The sequence below is a fragment of the Condylura cristata genome, unplaced genomic scaffold (genome assembly GCF_000260355.1).
Source record: "Condylura cristata isolate star-nosed mole 26May11 unplaced genomic scaffold, ConCri1.0 scaffold00014, whole genome shotgun sequence".
Taxonomy (NCBI): domain Eukaryota; kingdom Metazoa; phylum Chordata; class Mammalia; order Eulipotyphla; family Talpidae; genus Condylura; species Condylura cristata.
The window spans coordinates 25671979-25693891 of NW_004567115.1; the positions used below are offsets into that span (position 1 = coordinate 25671979).

The 21913-nt window shown below is 46.0% G+C and overlaps 1 protein-coding gene across 5 annotated transcripts in view; it reads right to left on the reverse strand.

Annotated features, from left to right (window-relative positions):
* ZMAT4 (zinc finger, matrin-type 4) overlaps window positions 1-21913 on the reverse strand; it is a 324446-nt gene that overhangs the window by 286532 nt on the left and 16001 nt on the right. For 3 of the 5 annotated variants that reach the window (XM_012724991.1, XM_012724992.1, XM_004682264.2), the window contains exon 1: window positions 18575-18699. The exons of the other annotated variants lie outside the window; for them this stretch is intronic. The gene's annotated coding sequence lies outside the window, so the exon portion shown is untranslated. Of the gene's footprint in view, window positions 1-18574; window positions 18700-21913 lie in introns of those variants that run through there. 5 annotated transcript variants of the gene reach the window in all.

A 21913-nucleotide genomic window follows, 5' to 3' on the forward strand; every position in this document is an offset into this window, starting at 1 on the left:
ATTAGAAGATTCTATACATGGAGTGGCCAAGTCCTGAGCAGAAGAGAGAAGACAGCTGTGTCATGTCCTGGGCAGCAACTCGCCATTCACCCCAGAGAGGAGGAAATGGGCTTGGCAACACGAGGGGGCTGGGTAAGGAGAATTACATTTGAAGGTAATGTAAACTGAGTTGTCCCTCCTTCATGAAGGGTGGGAGAGGAGTGTTATCAATCTGGGATGGCTTAAGGACACATATTTCCACAGGTAGGAATAATACTTGAAAGACTATTGTTATGAGCTGAATCATATCCTTTTTTCCTCCCCCCCAAAAAAATAATATTTTGTAAATTTGAATTCATTTGTATGTGAAGTCCTAACCTCTGCACCTCAGAATATGTCCTTATTTGGAGACAGTTACTTAAATTAAAATGAGGTCATTAGGATGTACTCTAACCCAGAAAGAGTGTCTTTCTTATGATGAAGGTAGACAGAGAGAAGACAATGCACAGAAATGCAGAGAATGGTGGTCAGCTGCCTCCCGCAGACTCCGAAGGAACCAGTGCCCCTGACACCCTAATGGAGGGTTTCTAGCCTCCAGAATGGAAGACAACAAATCTCTGTTGCTTAAGCCACTCAGTCTGTGGTACTCTGTTATCACAGTCCTAGTACACCCATACAGCTCTTAAAGATCCTTTCTATAACAATTAGAAAATCCCCAGGAATTTTATAAAAGGTATCTTGTCCCATTTTATGCCCAGGACGTCTAGCATAATTAGCTTCTGATAAAGCTGCTCTCCTGCTGGACTGTGGGTTTGATGATAGGGACTAATTTCATTTAGCACTGTGCCAGGATCTAGTAGATACTTGAGGAAATCATCTGGGTTTCTCTTATTGTTGAAAGCTTTTTAACTTCTTTTACACTAATTCCTAAAAAACAAAAAGAAACAAAAGCACATATGTGTTTGAACACATTTGAGATTTTTACTTATTGCCTAAATTAAGAGTGTGTGAGTGTGTGTGTGTGTGTTTGCACACACACTTGCGTGTATAGGGAGGGAGAGAAATTAAGGAGAGAATTTTCTCCCAAGGTTTTCAGTGGGTGGCAGAAAAAAAAAAAAAATCAGCATCATGCCAGCATTATAGCTGATGTTTGGTACTATTTATAGAGTCGGCCATGGCCATATCAGATCTTTCAAAGCAGCAAAACATCTGGGCACATTCCAAAGTAGAGAGGAAGAACCCAAGTCACAACACATTACAGAGTGGAAGGTTGCATCTTTACAAAGTTACAATTTACACTTGCTAAACATAATCTTATGCCTCTGAGAATTTTGGGGAACCTGACTCTGGTACTGAATGTAATGAAAGAAAACACAGTAATTGTTGTAGTTTCAAATTTTAAAAAGATCTGATGTGAATGGCTGGTTTCCATAGGGCAGAGGACACACAGCATGTTTTCAGCAAAGGGCCTTCAAGTGGCCACTGGCCGTCCATGGTCAATCATTATGGGGAACCCTGCCGATCAGAAGTTGTCAGCTACCCTCGCACATCATCAGCAAAATTAGATCCAAAAACACCCCTCCACCAGCTCTTCGCTTTAAGGCAGATGGCACCCCTCCCTGCCCCATCTCCCAGGGATGTCATTAAAGAGAATGGAATTAAGGGAAAATATTTGAACTTATATAACACTTGGAACATCTGCATAAAAAAGAGAAAATCACTATTACTACAATATTACAATATTTTGCAGACCTAAAGTGTGTCCTACTTTAGGTAAAGCCAATATACCTTTTAGAATTCAGATTCTAAAAACCTATCAGAACTAAGTTGTGCCGCATTTAAAGAAGAGCAAAGTCCCCATGGTTGTAGGCCTCTAATTTAATTACTAGGAATTGCCCAGCACTGAGCCAAACACCTTTTACAAATTTATAAGGTGTTTGTTGAATGAAACAATTATTTCAGCCAAAGAGCCCGCTTCATCTAAATGCAGAATGCATTATAGAGTTGCCATAATCCTCGCCCTGCAGTTGGGTGGATGAGACACCTCCAAAATGACTTGGGCGTGACTATATTCTGTGAGAATGCCTGCCCTGGAACCCATCTCCTCTGCCCAGCGTTTTCCTACAACCGCCCTGGCACCAGCTGCCCCCATGTTCTGTGAATTCTGTGTAGGCAGAGCGGCTGTTTTAAGAATCTTGTTCCTGACTTTCCAATGATGACCCTGGAGACAGAAGGCTGGAAGTTCCCATCCAGCTGTGGCCTTGATGATGACTAACATCAATGGTTAGTGCATCTACAGCTTCTCAGAAGCTAAAGGATTTCAGGGCAGTCTATGTGCTGTGCTTGGCACGGACTTCACAATACACCCACTTCTACCTCTTTGTTCTAAAATATTTATTCCTAGCCCCCAAACATTTGTTTCTTCCGCACTGGTCAGGGAAAAATAAGAGGAGGAATTTACAAAACCTTCCCACAAGTTTCCTAGCAATTCATGCCAGATTTAATCCACAGAGAAATACTTCCTAAATAGGGCAAGAAACCAATCCACTCAGGATATTGGATTCCATGGTCTTTTTAAAATTTTTATGATAAAGCTTCACATAAAAAAGGACACTGGGCCGTCTCTGGTGGCACAATGGGTTAAGATGCAGCACTGCAAGCTGGCCGCAGCTGCTTCAGCATGAGTTCGAGCCCCAGCCCTGGAGGTGACCCACATGGCGAGGCAGACCTCTCCTGGCACGCCTACTGCTCCCCTCAGCAGTATACTTTGTTTATCTGCCTGCTCTGCTCCCCACTGTCTCCGGTGAATCCTCTCACCCTGTGCTTCTGCCCTGAACCCCAGTTCTGTATGTATATATAAATCTTTAAAAAAAACTATCAAAAAAACAGCAAAAGCAAAAATCATCCAGCATTTCACTCTCCAGAGATAATGTCTATTAACATATTAGCCTATCTTGCTTACATGTATATATATACTACATATTCATATATATTTCATTATATATTATTTGTATATTATATATTTCACTAGCCAGTTGAGAAGGTCTCATACAGTTTCATGTAACTGTTTCACATTAATTAGCATTCTTGAAATATCTTATATGGCTAGCTAATATGCCACTGGTTGGATAAACCTTACTTGTTTCCTACTTTTGGAGAAGATTGATTCCAATTTTTTTGTTAAAATGTTGTGTATTTTTTTTTAAGATTTATTTATTTATTCATATAGAACTGGAGTACAGGCCAGAGATGCAGAGGGTGAGAGAATTCATCAGAGACAGAGGGGGGAGCAGAACAAGCAGACTGTGGAAGTACACTGCTGAGGGGAGCAGCGGGCAATCAGGAGAGGTCTGCCACGCCATGTGGTCACCTCCAGGGCAGGGTGGGGATCCAACTCATGCGGAAGTGGCTTAAGCTTCTTTGTGCTGTGCTTTAACCCACTGCGCCACCAGGGAGGGCCAGATTCCAGTTTTTTAGAAAGATAAACAACACCATGGTGAACAATTTTTGTACACGTTTCCCTACCTTTCTAACTACTTCCTTAGAATAGGATCTTAAAAGTGGATTCAGAAGTACAGAAACCCACAAAAACCCTGTTTTCCAGAAAGACTGCACATTACAGTCCTATTAGCAAGCCATTCTATCATTCTACTACATCCCTGTGACTCTGGGCAATGTTATTTTCAACAGTGGGGAGTTTTATTGCTAGAAAAGTGGTAACCTCATTTCCATCTTAATTAGCATTTTACTATTGTTATTACTGAAATCATTATTGGTGGGAAATACTTGACTTGAATTTCTCTCCTCCCCCACCACATGGCACCCCTCAAAGTTAAGTCCTTTCATCCTTACTTTACTGAGAAACTGAGGCACAATCCAGTGACTTTTCTTGAATCAGGACTCAAAACTGACTCCAAAGCCTCAGCTCATCAACTATGCTACCAAGTCCCTTATTCATGAAGACAACCATTTTTGCAGGTGTTTTAAGCCCTTATATTTCTCTCTTTCTCTGAACTGCCGTAAATTTATTTTCCTGTGTAAAAAAGGAGTCCTCAGCAATTAGGATGTTTTGACACCCCAGACTCATACATCAGCCCACTAACTCTTCCTTGCCTCCACCACCCGTTGTCTCCCCACACGGGTGCAACACAATGTCCCCTCTTTTAGATGAAAAGAATTTAAACTGTCTTCATCCAAGTCCTCTGGAGATTATTCAGAAGGTTCTGGAATTTAATTAAATCTCAACCAGCAAGTAACAATTCATAGTCAAAGAAGCAAAATTTAGGATCTCTTGAAATGACCAGCTGGGAGCACAGCTCTCAACAGGGCCTGTTCTATAAAAACATCCCTCCTTTTCTTTACAGGAAGTAGGTTCAGAAAGCCATTGTGTTTTCTCCTGAGAGATAAATACCTCCTGCCTCCCATAACAATATCACATTTAAGTGTACAGCCAGGTCAGAATCTACCCACCATGACCACACTTTAAGGTGATCTGAGGAAATGTATACACATTCCCCCCAACCTCAACTCTAGCTTATGAATGGAATTTTCTCAAAAGATGAGAGCCAAGAAGTATTGCTGTGGCACTCAAGTACTACCTCCCAAATAAATGGGAAGAATATCCAGCTATACCAGGTCCGAGAACACCCTCCCATCCAACAAAGAGCTGGCACTGACAGTTAAAACAGGCTAGAAAAGGGGGAGTTTTTGCCTTGGAATTCACCTGCTCACCCAAGAATTCATGCTGCAGAAAAGTTCTGCAGGATCATAAACCAGCCTTCCGCTTGCTTCAGAGCTCACTCTGCAACTTGCAGTGATCATTTGCTTGATTCAGCTCAGGTTAGAGAGATGGATAGGATTTTCCCACAAATCACTTGATTAGTACAAGAAATCTATGTTCCTGCTGTTCTAAGCAATGCAGGGATTTTTGGGTTCCTTTAAATCTCTCTCAATATTATGGTTCTTGCAGACTTCAGAGTTTCTTTCCTTGGATTTATTTGTTGAAGGCACCACACTCCTTGGCAATGTTACCTTGCTTCTCTCCGATATCTTGACCAGCAATATTTGAGAGGAAGCGTGTGAGCGCCAAAACCCAGAAATGGGCATTCCCACCTTCTCACTAACCACCCTAGGAGCACAGCAGTAGAACAATCAGATCCGGGATCTACTTGCCCTTTGCCCCAGCCCACCAACCTGGCCTGGCCTGACCCATCTTGAGAGAGAACTGGTCATGCCCCCTCCATCCTCCATCATCTTGCATTACTTAGCATAGATGCTTGAGTACTCACTTTATTACAGACCGGGTGCTGGGTATTTGCAGCTAATACACCACTAAATCCAAAAACAAAAGAGTTGATATTGGGTATTTTAGAGCTAGGATAACTGAGGTTTGTGGTTGCCACATGGACTCTGCGAGCCAGAGTTGTGGAGATATCTCCGGGCAGGTAAGCTCGGGGTCCTGGCCTCTCTGTGCCATCATATTCTTTTTTAACTCAAAAGACCACCAGGAGCAAGACTGTGGAAAAGACCAGCACTGAACCACAGACTCCTAATTGTTCTTTATCACAACTAATAATGATCTCATTTCCCCGGCGAGCACATGGCTTTGGGCACTTTGCCATCTAGCAATCCCTCTCAGCTAACCTGACAGGTCTGGGGCAAATCACAAGTCCTAGACACCCCCAATTCTGGAATGAACATACCCTTTCCAGGGCTGTATGGACAATGAGTTTACACCCTCTTGGTCCCTGGGCACACTCACGGAGCTCCGGAGAACACCCTCCACTTCTTCCAGACCCAGGGACCGTCTCCAGACCCTCCCAAACACATCATGCAGTCTCTGAATGAAGCTGTCCAGCCTGCTTTTCTGCTGGGTTTGTGACGGATGTTCTTTTCCAAAACTCCAAGTCATTTCCCTTCCCTACAGCACCACTTGCTCTCTGGTCTGTTTTCCTTTCTTTTCCCCATAGATATCTAAACAGAACAAAGGAAGCACTGGGCTTTTCTGCTTCGTTATATCAGCATTTCCCTAGTCCCAGCAGCTTGGAATGGAGAACCACCCAGGAGGTCTCTTCTCCACCTCCAGACTTCCCTCCTGGGGTATCAGAGAGAAGAACAGAGAGTTCAGTCCTACATTGCGAGCTCATCATGCAGCCTTGGGCACCCTTTTCCCCAGGGCAATTTCTGAAGGTAAAAATTAGAGAACAATCTTCCTCTTGGCCCCTCCTCCCTCACTGTAAAATGGTTATCTGTTTTTGTTTTGTGTTGTTTTTAAATTTATTTTATTTGAACATGTAAGACCTGGGGTGTAGGCCAGAGGTGCAGGGTGTGAGAGGATTCACCAGAGACAAAGTGGGGAGCAGAAGAAGAAGAGTGACTAAAGTACACTCCTGAGGGGAGCAGCAGGCAGGACAGGAGAGGTCTGCCGCGCCATGTGGGTCAGCTCCTTGGTACTGTAGTGGCTTTCCATAGCTTGACAGTGCTGAGACTTAAGCCTTGCACCATCAGGGAAGCTCCACCACAGTAAGATGCTAAAAAAATTAAAAGGCTCTGAGACCTAGAAAGGGAGGGGTGAAAATACAGTAAGCCTCACCCAACCCTCACACAGGTAATCGGCAGGAGAGCTGTGAGTAATCCCAAACAGAATTTCATTGCTTCAAAATAAACTGTACCCAAAAGAAAAAACAAATTTTAACTGTGTGCTAACGGCTATTAATTAGACTCACTGTGACCATTTCCATTTTATAGATATAGATATAGATATAGATATATACACATACACACACACATATACAAGTATGTGTGTATATATGTTTATATATAAATATGTGTTGTACACCTGACACTAATATAACATATCAAAAATTTTAAACTACAGTCAAACAAGAACCTACAGACAGCTCTGGGCCCGTGATCTGAGGCTCTACTCAGAAATCTTCATCCACTCCATCTTGGCCTTATTAATTCAATCATAACTTATCAGAATTTACAGGGCTCCTTTTGCAGTGAAAAGTTCAAGTGGTAACATCTGCAAGAAACTTTTTCTTTTGATTTAGAGACTCCAATCTCCTCTGTCATTCTCTCCCACCTCTCTCCTTCTGTGCCCAAGGGGGACATATCCCCACTAGCCTAATCTTCCTTCCTAGTTGTTGAGAACATGAAGCAACCTAGGAAAAGTCCTTCCCACCGACCCCCCACACGTCCCACCCACCCAGCCGCCTTCCCTCCCACAGCCATGCACAAGGCCAGTGAAGGGCACGCCTGCCCTGTTCACCAGGCCCTGGTTCTCTCCCTCCTCAAGGCCTCCCCGTCTCACCTGTGCTTTCAACTGGATCACTTCCATCAGCAAACAAACATCGTTATTTTTCTACTTGGCAAGAGAAATAAGTCTTTTGACCCCACACACTCCTACAGTTAACCTTTTGTTTCTTCATGCCCTTTTACCACCACACTCTTCCATAAACTTGCTGAGCTCTCCGCAGCATCTCTTCCCTACCACCCGATGCAGCCATTGTGTCCTGCCCCGTCAAAGCCACGATCACCAGGCCACGAGTGGCCTCCATGCTGCTAGCGTTCAGGGCTCAGCCCATGACGTGACCGACGAGTAAGCACCTCTTTTAGAAACCTAGCAGCTCACAAAACTAACTCAAACTGTGCATCCCCAGTTTGCTCTCATCAGTCCTTTCCACTTCACGCTGAAAGTCTTAAAAGGCAGCCCAAACTCTTATTTTCTCAAATCCCACATTTGACCTATCTTCAAGTCCTTAGTTTCACCATCAAAATATGTCCAGAATCTGACCACACCACACACACACACAAACACACACACACCACCACCACCACCACATCTCACACACCAGCTAGCACTTTCTCTCTCCCCCACCCTCTTTCTCACATGCTCACACCCCCCAGGATCACTGCCTCCTGGCTGCACCAGCCCTCCTGTGGTGCCCTCATCACAAAGGCAGCCAGTTCTCCTTCACCACAGACTAAGTCACTCCTATGCTCAAAACTTTGCAGCAGGTTAAGGAAATGCGGCCTGGCTTTGTCCCTACACCTGATACCTCAAGTGTCTCCCTGAAGGCCTCTCCAGAGTGGGGATGCTTTCCTCCCAAGCTGCCACAGGGGTCACCCTGCAAGGCCCTCCTTCTCTGTTCCCTCCACACCACACCCCTCACTCGACTTCCCTTTCCCCAGCATTCTTGTCATCCCCCCCCCGTTTATTCATTAATTCACCATCTTTCTCCACCCACTAAAACATACACCGAGAGGCTAGAGCTGTGTCCACTCCTGTATTCTCAGAGCTTACAAGAGTGCTTGTCAATTCTCAATATTTCAGCAACAAATAAATGAGCACATCTCAGAGGCTGAGTTTCTATTTAGGAAACGGAAGGATGGGGAGAGAAGCACCTTCCCTCATAGAGAAGCCAAGAGCAGCACCCTAGTTGAGAGCCGCCCAGCCCTGGAGCCCAGGGTCCTTTACCGACCTGATCCAGGCAACGGACAAGCAAACATACAGTCAGGGACAAGGGCTTCCAGCCCCTAGGCAGCACCTCCTGGGATCAGGAGGGGCAGAAAGGAGAAGCGCCAGCTGGAGGCAGATGGATTGCCAGCTCCACGGCTCAGCTTCCGCTCTGCTAAGAGTGGTGGCCAAAGGCTTAAAAACATTAACATGGGCCCACCCTGGTGGCACACGGGTCAAAGCACAGCACTGAGAAGCGAAAGCCACTTCAGCATGAATTCGATCCCCGGTCCCACAGGTGACCCACATGGCTCGGCAGACCTCTCCTGACCCGCCTCCTGTGCCCCTCAGCAGTGTACTTCGTCATTGGGCCTGTTCTGCTCCCCGCTTTGCCTCTGGTGAAGCCAGAAGCTCTCACCGCTCCTGCACCTCTGGCCTGTACCCCAGCTCTGTATACATAAATAAAATCTTAAAGTTAACATAAAGAATAATCTCAGATTTTTTTTCTTATTAGTGTTTTATCACACTTGAAAGTCTACAATGGCAGCTTTAAAAGAGGTTACACATACAAAATGATGTAAAAATAAACTGTTGTAAAATAAAATAAATTCTAAAAAAAGGAGAGAGTAAAGAACTAGAGAATAGTGTAAAAATTATAATATGTTGAAATGTATACTATTTAGATTAAACGGATACTTAGTGCACAGAAAAAAAAAAAAAAGAGGTTACAGTGATTTTGTTGTTGATGTGCCACCAGCTGCCCCCTCACTTCCAAATGGGAGTCTCAAGCCCCTACTTACTTTCCACTTTGCTCCCCCCCCTTTGTCTTTTCCTTTTTGTCTCTTCACTTTCCTTTCCTCTTCCCACATCCAGAAAGCCCTCAGTTCCAGACAGGCAGGGGAGGGCTGGCAGAATAGAAACCATTCGAATTCTCCTTTCTCTCTTCCTGGAACCCTACTGGGTAAATTTCATTTTCAGCAGGAACAAAACTAAGAGGAACATATAAGACAGAATCCACGCAAGACCCTCCCTCAGTGCCTCCCCCATACTCCCTCACTCCCCAGATGATGAAACAGAAGGGAATTCTGAAAATAAACATGGCCTGAATGGCAGGATATACCCCCACCTGCTCACCCTCCTGACTCCCACCCAGTCCAATGACCCCATTGTTCTCTCTGGGCCCCAGGCTCCAGACCCCCACCCACACCAAAAACTTCCCCTTTTCATTGACCTCACCCTCCTCCTCCAGGGCTCAGGACTCAGGACCTCCTGCACCCGGAGCCTTCCGAGACCACTCCCACCACCCCCAACACTTACCTCTCTAGACTGACACTTGGCCTCACCTCAGGGACTCAGGGAAAGCACCCTTAGACCAAGATCACATCACGTGTGCCACTCTAACTCTTCAAGTGTCTGCCGAGCCACCGGACACCAGGTCCCACCTCGCTCCTTCATGCAGGACACGGAGCAACGCTTGCCGAGCCCAAGGCTGGGCGATATTGGCCGACAGAAAATCTGTGTCCTTCCATGCTGGCTCTCCTGCTACTACAACCTGAGGTGACTCAGTCTGTCCTTCCAAGTGTCAGCATCCTCTGCTACAAAGTGGGGGTAAAAACATCTTCCCCACCCACCCCGGAAGCTCAAGGATACCAAACATATAAATGTGTGTTGCTATTAAAATAAATAGAGCGGCAAAACAGCCACGTGGCCAGCAGGGCTCCTCACACTGCCCTCCTCCCTGCAGGCCTGTCCACTCCTCCCTATTAAGTCTGTGAAAGGCCCAAAGACATGCCCATCAGAGCTGTCACCTGGGCACTGCTGAGGGAAGGCCCCCCAGAGCCCCCAGGTGGACCAAGAGCCATCATGGAGTCAACCAGCTGTGACTTTCAGACAGAGCGGGACTCTCAGGCTGCCCAGAGTTTATGCAACACAGGACAGCACAGCAGGAAGCAAATGCATTTGACAAAAGCAGCCACAAATGAGATCCTCCGGAGGCAGAACCAGGTTGTGTCTCTGGAGAGACTGCAGCACCCAGTCCTTTCTCTACCTGCATGTGCTAGCTATCCATGCGTTCCTGTGGTCTTACTTAATAAGCAAATCAAGCAACGGGCTTGGCGTCTGGGACACAGGGAGGCTGCCTCTGGACCTTCCTGGCAGAAATCTGCCAGTCATCCTATAAAACACGGGAGCCCTCCAGAGCAGCCCGCTCTGGAAAGGGCCTGGGTTCTGACACCAAAGCTCCCAGGTACCTGGTCCTGCCTCTCCCAGCTTGGCAGCCCCGGCCAACTTACAGCTGCCCTGAGCCTCATGAAATCAGCAGCCGTAGGTGATGACGTACTTACACTACCTGTGACACTAAGCCAGGCCGGACGCTGTAGGGTTGGAGAACAAGGCCAAGGCCGTGATCAACATTCCCTGTACACACACACAGACACACATCTTAGACCTCACCCCCAACTGAGCAGAGCAGCACCTGCTGCACTTCCGGTGCCCATTTCTCACCCCTCACTAAATGGATGAGGACTCTGACGCTGCTCTGCTCTTGACTGAGAACACTGCGCCTGACACCCTTACCAGGGATGGTCACTGTTGGCATGCTGTGTGTGACTGATTTAAAAAGCAAGCTTTTTTGAATTGTAAAATGTGTTTACTGTAGGAAATGTGGGGAACGCAGAAAAGTTTTTAACAAAAAAAATAAAATCACCTATTTCCTGAAGCCCAAAGAAAACCAGCAACCAGCACTACTTTATTGATCTATTATTCTTCTCCATTCTGTTTTTGTGACTACTTACCATTTTTTACAAAATTGTATTTACTATTTACTTTTAAACCTTTATTTATTTAGCATAGATTAGCATTTTCCCAAATTCATATATATTATTCAATGTAATTTTAATAGTTCCCCTGATTTCCATTTTATGGGTGAGCCATATTAGATTTAATCCCCCCTATCATATTTTGTTATCATGAATAATGCCGAAAGGGAGAGCCTTGATTAGAACCACTTTGCACAGCTCCAATAATTTCCCTAGGATAAATTCCTAGAAAAGTGCCTACTGGTCCAAAGGTATGTTTTTGAGACACATCACCCATTTATGCATATTCTCTTCCCACCAGCTAAATATGAAAATGTCCATTTCCTGCACTCTTAATGATGTTGGATATTATCATTTTCATTTGTGCTCATCAGGCAGGGGGGTAATGATATTTTTAATTTCATATTTTAATTATTAATGAGATTGGACACTTTGCATATTTTCCCACACATTTGTGTTTATTTTCTTTGGGTTTGAACTATCTATTCATGTCTTTTGCCCACTTTTTTTTTTTAATCAGGAGACAGAGTAACTTTTTAATACTTTATGAAAGTCTTAGTCTTCACCCCCTGGTTAGCAGCCCCTCATTAAAGCATTAATGCTAATGTCTAACTAGTGTTCTTCTTTTATTTAAATTAATTTGCTCCTATTCTGCCTTTAGTGAGGACACAGCCATTCTCACCTCACTCCTTGTTACCCATCACCTCCTCCTAGGGACGCACAACCCCTCTTTATTTTGCCTGATCTGGTGTAACTTGTAAGGTTGAAGCACTTCTCTTTGATCTTGTCCTGTCTCCTCTCTCTGCCAGTCTTCCTTCATGTCCTCCTATTTCTCACCTGGACAACAGCAAATTGCTTCGGAACCAATTTCTCCAACCCAAGCCAACCCCTCCCAAGCCTCAGCCCCAGTCTCAACTTCCTAACTCATTTTTCCTAAATGCAAATGTGACTGTGTCATTTCCTACCTGAAACCCTTCTGCTGCTCAGTTTGACCAGCTGGCCCTCCCTACCTGGAAGCACCCACAATCTGTTTCTCCCCTCAAAAATAAAAGATCGCATGTGCTCAGAAGCAGAGACACCCAAATATTACTCAGGGCTCTGACACATGGAGCTCCCCCAGCCACCTGAGAGGATCATCTTTATTCTTCCAGTCCCTCTCTGGGGCTTCTCTCTCCAGGAGGCCTCCTCTGACTATCCCCCGGGGGTAATGCACACCCTGTATCCAAAACATCATGCTCACTGCACTGCATGGTATCCTGGTGCAGTCTGTGGCACAGAGATTGAGGGCACTCATGCCAAGTCACCTGAATAAGGAGGCTGCAGGTTGAGGGCCGAGGTGATCCAGGCTTGGCCTGCCCACCTAACATTTTTCCCAGGCTATCTCTGTGAGGCACGGGCTCCTTCTGCAAACAGACTTGGCAGTCCTGGCATCCTATCCTTGTTCAGCCTATCTCGCTCCTCCTCTCTGCTCATCGTCCCACACTTCTTTCCCTTCTTCAAGCCTGCCTCACAACTGGGACCCAATTCCTGCTGCCTACCTTCCCCTCTGGCTACTCGAACCTTCATGTTCGATCATCCCTGGAAAGATAACCTGTTTAATTACCTCTGGCATGTAGGGTCTTTGTTCCCATTCCAGTTCCCATAGGAACTATCTCATTTCTGCTAGAACCCTATGTCAATGGACCCACAAAGGCTCAGACATTGCATCAGCACAAAACACACCACCAGACACTCATCACTGACCCCCAGCTAACCCTGCACAAACCAAGTTTTCCATGTCTTTCTCAGTGGCCACAAGCCTGTACTTCCTCATCAGATATATCAGATATTTATTTTGTGGAACTCACTGCACAAATCCATCTGGGCTTAGATCTCCACAAGGCAAACCCCCACCCCCTACCTCTGCCACATTCTCTTGGGGCTGCTCCTTCCTGACCCCATCAAGAGCTGGGTTCTGAACACCCCGTCCCTGTGCTGCAAGTGGCCCCCTTTGGGCTTCCCTACCGCTCCGGCCACGGGGCTCCAAGCAGGCCAAGAGGTATCTGCCTAGGATGAATCAAGTCTGGCCAGAAGGAATGTACAATTTCAGCCCCACATGGCAAAGCGCGTCTTAGAAATGAGAATGTGAATAAAATTCAAAATTCTGTTTTGTAAAGGTAACTCGTGACATGTCCTGTTTGGAGTGTATGAATGTTCTAGTCATTTTATTTCATTATCCAGAGAGGACTTTGAACTAAATATCTAAAGTCTCTTAGAGGTTCGGATCAAATAACCCCGTATGTTTTTCACATCACTCTCCCTGGGTCTCCTGGTTCTACTCTGCCTTCTTCTCCAGTTTCTGAGGTGCCTTCTGGCGCCCCTGGCCTTGCTGCCACACTCCAGCAGCCCCTTGTCTGCCACTGGATGAGTGTTTGCTGTAAAATCAGAGCTGGAGTGAAGCACCTGGGAGGTAGCAATGGGCACTCAGTAAGTACTGCCTAACTGCAAGGTGCTCCTGTCTCTGGCATTTGGCTAGAGAAAAAGTAGGAGCAAACTGTCTACTCAACTTTGAAAGAAAAATAAAAGCGAGAGCTTGAGTGAAAAACACTGGGGCCACAGAAGAACTTGATTCTAGTCCCAGTTTTGCCGTCGGGTCATGTGTGATGATGCTGGGCCTATCTGCCACACGTGGAGTGGGAGGTTAGACTCACACGCACTTCAAGGAGCGGTGGAGGCAGCATGCAGGTTAAAGCCGCAGCCGGCGCAGCCCCGAGCCGCCCCTCCCTCCCCACGGGCTTTCTGCCACTCTGACACCCCCCAAGTGAAGGTGAGGTTTGGGAGAAATTAAAAAACGTCCCTAGTGGGGCATGGGCCAGCATTTCCGGGCTAGACAGCCCTGTCTTTCACCTCCTGGCAGCCCCTCCCACCTCTTTAGCTGAATCTCCTGCTTCCCCTTCCCTGAAGATCATCCCGGAGGCGCCACAACCTTCCCTTTTTAACAACTCTTGCTGATGGAAAATTCTTCCTCATACCTAATCTAAGTCCATCTGCTGCAATTTCTGTCTATTTTCTCTCGTTCAATCCTTACTGGAGATGGAGAACAGCTGGTCGCCATCCTCCATATAACATCCCCTCCTAAACCAAAATCAGTTATTACATCACCCCTCAGCCTGTTTTTCTTCTGGCATAACATCCACCACTCCTCCCGAGCTGCTTTCATGGATTCTGGCTGTGTGAGCACCACTCCCTCTGTGGCCCACACAGGACTACATTCTACCAGCTCCAAGCCCTTCTGGAGCTATGGGATTCCCAGCCACAGCTCAGACACCAGTGGCAAATCCAGAGAGGAAGTTAGGTCAGAAAGGATTTATACAAAACAGCCAATCATGTCGTGAGGAACTGAAAGGTAAAAAGGGCAGGCAAGTAAATGTAATCCCAAAGGTCAAATCAGAAGGATCAAGTACTAGACCAGGGGCAGACCCCAAATATTGCTACCACAATACCCTGAGTGGCTGCAGGGTATTCTGGACACAGGACAGAGCCAGGCTTACCTAAATAATAAGGGTTACAACTTCCTAAACACTTCCTATCCAGTCCTTCTAGCAGATGTCTGAAACAAGACTCTACTATGAGCTTTTTTGATTTCCATTAAGAACTCAAGTTAGCAGTTCACACCTTAGTATGAACAAGTAGATCCTTTCCAGTTTTTTACGGAGAGATGAAGGCATGATCAAAGATCAGAGAACAAAGAAACTAGGACAGGCATAGGTCACTTCTGGCTAATGTTTCCAAAGTCATCCCCATGCATGGCTCTGAGAGTGACCTCGAGACATTGCAGAGGTGAGAACTGGGCCTCTAATAGGCCTGAGCTCAAAACATCGCCCCACCTACCTCCTGCAGGGTAGCTGCACCACCCAGGGGCCCTTGTGTGGTCTGCATAGACTGGGGCATGCGGAAAAGGTTACCTCACTGATCCCCACAGGGCCGACTCCAGGTGTCTTCCAGAACTCCTGAGGTCCCCTGGTTAATTGTTTCAGAAGGAAGATAAACAAAGGTGTCTAAAAGTACTATCAGCTACTAAGTTGTCCTTAAAGGACAGGAAGGAAGAGTCTAAAGGAAAGGAAAAGAAAGCATAGATTAGATAAGTAAGTTTGCTCAGGTACCTGCTTCAAGTTGAGCAGGAGGCCAAGGCAGATGAGTATCATGAAAAATAAGCCAGGTAAGCCCTTTACTCCTCAGTGTGACCACCAATTTTCCTAAGTGAAGAATGAAGGGGGTAAATAACAGAGTGGGATAAATCCGTTTCAGAGCTGAGACTGAAACAGCCTCCCACCCACCCCCCACCCCATCTTGAACAAAAGCATAAACAGAAGCTTCATGTTCTAACCTCTCCAACTTTCATGGGATGCTCCAGACAATTTCAAGCCTGCAGACACTCCCCCCACGATAACTGGAATACTCACACATCCACAAAAGAAAAAATACATTTCATGGCATCCACTAAAATATGAACCACAACTAACATGCTTATGTGACTTCCCCAAAACCACAAAATTAAATTTTAAAATAGGAAAATAAAAGGCTGTTCCTCTGATAAAATAGATAATATATTTTCAATCCTATTTCAGAGACAGTTTTAATAGCTAAAGCAGCACAGAATGACAAGAGCAGAGCAGGTGAGCAAGATTACTTACTGATGTGTTTTTGATGAAAGGGGATTAAAAGGAAGGAGATTAGAAGTGGAGGAACAAAAAGTAACTCAGGAACTTCCACTTGCCAGGTAAGTCACCTGGGGCTTGAGGAAGCAGAAGGAGACTTGCCCTTCAAAGTGCACTTGTTAAGTGAGAGAAATCCTAGTTGGCAAGTTGTGGAGGAGAGAAAACACAGACCTCTACAGCGGGTGCGTGTCCGGGGTCCTGAGCAAAGCTACCTGCTCGATGAAGTGATGAGCAGCTGGTTCCTGCGCAGCTAGCATGGTCCCTTCATGCACACACCAGCACTAGCTTCACAAGGCACTAATCAGCCTATAACCAGGAATGAAATTCTTCAATCTGGATCACAACACAAGGGCTGAACCCTGGGTTTAAGGCCCCAGCCCAGGTGAAGTGGCAGTGATGATGTTTTGCCTCTCATCAATTATTCTCAGCTCCTATTATCCTTTTTTTAGTCTCAAGTTGTTATTTTAATGATCTCTGTTCCAAATGGGGAAATACAAGGAAGAGGAAAGAGAAGGAGGAGGGAGAGGGAGGAGAAGCAAGCCCCACTTGTACTTTCCAACATGCCTCACCCCCCCCCCAACCCCGCCTTTTTTCCTCTCTGCATGAGTCACCATTCAGGAGCTAGTTTAAAAGCCTGACTTTTAGCATCCTCTATAACACTGGAGATCCAGCAGGTCAGCATTAATTGCAGGGACCCCCCCACCACCACCAATTCTGGTACCTGTTCCCAGTTCTAGACATTCCCTGAACTCAAAAGCAACTTCTACTTTTCTTATGGCCTCAGCGACACCAAGGTGCCCCACCTCAACAGCTCCCTTGCTAGGTGCTACCTCTCCCAGGTTCTTCGGGAGTCACATGCCCTAAACAGACACAGAAGACAAGGGTTTGAACCCAACAGGCCTAACAGCCAATTAAAGTTCTGCATCCACTCCAGACTCTCAAGCACACAGGCATTATCATTTGTGGGGCTCCCCGTTTGCTTTGTTTACTGTCAGACAACATGTGCAGAAGAGAATACTGACTGTATCCTGACCACCCCTCCCCAAAAAAAAAAAAAATGTCAGGCAGTTGATTTTGAACCATTATGAGTAGAGCCTCCACACTAACAGCTCCCACTCAAAATAGCTGCTTAACAGAGGTGGAGGAGAACCTGTTGTGGGGGTTAAAGAAATTAGAATTAAGAAGTGAAAGTGATTTGTGGAGCCAGAGAATCAAGGCTGTCATCTGCACCTCGGTCGGAAGGGTGTCAGAGAAAAGGCGTTGCTGGAGGTTCCCTCCCAGTGCAGTCACTTCTTGCCAGGACTAGGAATGGAACTTCCCAGTCACAGGTCTAATAGAAGGCAGGAAGGAAATCCACCTGAAAGCCCCAAGGCCTTGGAGTTTGTGAGATCAGCCCCAACTGCAGCTTCCAGTATCCAGCCTGCCCCACACCTGGGAGGGCTGCAGGGCACTAAAATAGGAGCTGCCTGCACAAATGTAACAAGGGAGTTCAAAACGAAGCTCAACATCTCCCTCCAGGTCCCTCCTTGCCCCATGGGGAACCTACTTCCTAGAAGACTCGCCTCTCTAACACCTCCATCAGTAGCGACTCAGGGAAAGGAGTTTGTGCCAGGACCGAGAGTGGGTCTTAGAGCCAGGGACGCTCTCGTGGCCCCACAATTTAGGGTGCTCAAGGTGTTGCAGGCTGAACCAGGTGCCTGCCATGAGGAGCAATTTCATTTGAAGAGAGTCATCACAGAGTATGGATGGTGGCTCCCCAACCTATCCACAGGGGTACCTGCGCACCTAGTCAGAGCCAGCCCCAGACAGCCGCTGGGCCCACTACCTCCACCTCCCTCAGCAGCTGCAAGCTCAGCTCCAGCCGCCCTCCTGGGTCAAGGTGTAACCTTCACGGGGGATAAAACAGTGCTCCCTCCCCAATACACAGGAAACCTGGAAAGTCTTCCCAGAGTTTTCGGGAACTAATCAATTAAGTGATTTCTTTCCCTCTGAGAACTGTTTTGTTGATTTCTCACCAAATTGTGTGATTTGGGGATGCACATCAGGTCAAATAGGACAGTGGCCCACACCAGGCCAGTTTCCCTTTCGCCAAAGAAAAGAAACTGAGACAGAGTGGGTAGGGAGTAGGGGGGAGAAGAAGACAGAAGTTTTGGGGAAGGACTCAAATTGAAGGTCACACTAGCTGGGGAAGGCAGTTCAAGGCTCCCAGAGGGGGCAGGTAGACCCTAAAGCGGAAAACCCAACCACCCAGTCACGTTTCTCAGCCTCTCAGGGATGGTTTGGCAGGAACCGGCACATGGGGGTCCAGCTCCCTTCACCCAACATGCCTGAATCTACACCCCAGCCCTGCAGGCACTCTAACCCCAAACCAGACCTATTTCCACAGACCTCAGCCCAGCTAATTGAGCGAGTAGTAAACAAGCCCCATTCTGGACAGCGCAGAAGTTTTCCAAATAGTCAGCTTGTTTTCCTCCCAACAAAAGACAGTGATTTCCCACCTTTGTCACATTTCCTCCCCTAAACTTTTCTGTTCTTTCAGCAATCCCTCTACAAAAGCTAAACTGCAAGCCACCCACATAGGAAGACCGGAGCCGGGTCCCTCGGGACGCAGGCGGGAGTACCTTTTCCGCGGAGTGGAGGGGCTGGTGCCCGGAGGCTCGCTGCCCTGCCGAGCCGTGGAAGATGCTGCCGGGATGGAGCTCGCTGAGGATTACGCGTTCTGTCTCTGCAACCAGACCTTTCAGCAGCTCGGACCAACTGTGCTAGCGAGGCACTTAGCAATTATCTGCTGGCGCCGACGCCCCGCCCTCTGCTCTTGCGATTGGCTCTGCGGTCCCGGGCAGGGCTGCATTGGTTTCAGCCGACCTCACTCATTGCTTTGGCTCCTACTATTATCTAAGCCATCAAAGGAAATAATTCCATGTTTCATTGACAACCTGTAAGGCTCTCCTCCAGCCCCGCACGGGGGCAGAACTGGGAGTCCAGTGGAGGGAAGGAAGAGGGGTTGAGTAGAAATAGTGGGGGTGGAGGAGAGGGAGAGAGTGAGAATGGGGGTTGGGGGAAAGGAAAGAAATGGAGCGATCAAGCAATCAGATTCTTGCTCCAGCATTTTAACTTCCACAAAACAGAACCCATAGCAACAATTTTCTGGCCGTATTTTTTCCCAACTGGTGAATGTTCCTGAGGGCAGAGAGAAATATACGGTGGGGTTTCTGCCTGTGTATCAGACAGGCTCTGGGAAGCAGAGCAAGGTGAGGGCTGAGGAATATAGTGATGCTTTTCCCGAGGCCACTTTGGAGGGCACATGAAGGTCATTGTAGATGATTTGGGGCCACATATTCTGTACCTCCACTGGAGTTTATTCACTGGTTCTTTCCCTCGTGGTTCATCTAATCCCCCAGGCCACGCAAATGATTTCCCTTTACACCCTATTCTGAGTCTCCAATGAGCTGCTCCTAAAGTCAGTGAAAGTCTGGAATTTCTCACTCTTCCCACTGGGAAGTCCACACAGACAGCATTCCTGAGCTAAATAATTCTAACAGACCCTCGTTTTTGCTTATTCTGACCTGGCTTCTATTAATTGCACCACTTACATCATCAGCCATAGACAGGGAAGTCAGTCAAGGGGGTGGGACCAGCTTAAATGCTTCAACAAAGAATCATACACATGTTTTAAGCTCTCCCCCCCCCCAATATATTTTTCTTACCATATGGAAATGACATTTAGTGGCTAATTTTTTAAGAGGAAAAAAATATCCAAAGCTCTAAGAATATCAAGTTCCAGATTAGTTCGAAACTAACGCTTCTACCTTTCGCCTGCAAGGATCTGCCCAACTTTCAGCCCCGGCCTTCATTCCAGTTCTGAGCTGAACTCCCCCAGGACCTTGAACAACTAGTCCTTATCAACACCTGATTCTCACAAGCAAATGGCATGTTTGCCACCTCCTTTACAGTGAGCTTCTGCTTCACGTGTACATGCCTGGCTTCCCTAAATACATTGCAAGCTCAGCAGGGACAAAGCCAGTACCATATATATCTTTATAACTCCACAGACAGCACCTAGCACTCAGTGTGTGGGCTGACTAATAAAACCTAATTCAAACATAAAGTGTGCATGGCTCTGAGTCTCATGGAATCATCACTGCACTGTGATTGCTCACCCAGCAGCACACGGTAGGGCGGGCCACCACCTGGAGTCCAGAGGGACAAATCCAGGAACAGGGTGACTGCTGTAACTAGGGAGGTCCTGTTGTGCGCTTAGGGTCTCTGTTCTCTGGAAAATGAGGCAGTTCTTCACTCAATGCCTTCCTTCTCCCTCAAGCATTTGAGGCACATGAAAAGATGTAGGATGTGCATTTTATGGACAAGGCATACACCTCAAAATTTTAAAACATTTCCATCATAGCTTTTCAACTCTCCTCATGGCTAAAAGGAAAGTGGCATATATTAGGAATCAAAAACTGGGACAAGCAAAATGTATGTTTTCTATTTTATTCATTTGTCGAGGTGAAATTCTTACAAAGGTACAGTGATGAAATTGAACTTAACTATTCATTTTAAATTGACACTGCCCCAGAAAATCTGGCAAGTTCATTCATGGTGTAAAAACCATAAAGAGCACCTGTATGATTTAAGCAGTAAGATTTCCATTTCCAAGAGGAAGCAGGCTTCATTTTTAGACCTTCACACTATTCTATTGCCCTCCCCTCAAAACTAAGAGAAATAAACTAAATTAAAGAACTCTTCCTAAACACCTATCAAAGGTTCAGTTGTCCTCAAAGGAAAAGCAAAACATTTCAAGTGATTTTCTACAATGCTTTGTCTAAAAGAGCATGCCCTTCTATGTACTCTTTGCCTTTTGAAGATGAGAGAGAAAACTGCAAACAGTTGTTTATGTCAGTGCCTTTTAAACTGCCTGGTCATAAAATATTCTCTTTGAGAGAGGGATGATCCCTTTGTGTGCCATAGATCCACTGCTTAATTCTGAGTTAGAGAATGCATATTAAGTATGCTGATTCCACTGGTAGCTGCATTTGTATTAAATATCAGCTCCATACAATTTAAATTCATTGGGGTATGAAATGTACCAAATTCCATTTTGTGGGCAGTGCTCTGGCAAAATAGTCCATTTTGATTTAACAGTTTCAGAGCATTAGAGGTTTGCAAGACTTTGGGGGGTTCATGTTCCATTCTGAGTAATTAAAGAAAGAATTGGGTTTCTTTATTAATACAAATTAAACAGCAGCCACAGAACTACCCTCTTTCTTGGGGGTAACCACTTGCGATAACAAATTACCCTGACCTACAGTGGGAGGCTGGAGAAACCCTGCATTTACTCTATTGTTTATATGACTTTCTCAGTTACTTATTTATGCCAGATTCTGTTCCTAAAAGAGAGAAGAGGAGAATAAATCTGGGCAATGCCAAGAAAGAAGAAAATGTGTGAAAACAGGAGGGGAAAAAAAAAAGAGGGTGACTTTCAACACTCAATCTTTACTAATTGAGTTGAGCCACACAATACATTTTCAGTGTAAACATAGTATTAGAGGGATTTCTTCAAACCAACATTGGATGGTTTTTCAGAAAACTTCTCCCAGCACAGCTTCCTAAGTAGAGAAACTTGGAGGAACATACTCACAGCTTTCTGTTCTAGCTGATGTCTGTTGTGAAACTTCAAGTAATCCAATTCCCTCCTCTCCCACCCACCACTCCACCCCCCAAATCAATCCTTAGGAACCAGTGACATTTTCAGCATATAGAAGAGGGCACTATAGTTCCCAGGAAGGTGTCTGTCACCATGGGCCACTTTTAATGATTTCATTAATTACTAATGAGTCTTCAGAAAGTCGGTATTAAAATAGACAGGGCTTCATGAGGCCTGAAGACAGTTAAGAATATTTTATCATTTAAAATATTCTGATAAATAATGGCCCTCCCTGGTGGCCCAGCGGGTTAAAGCA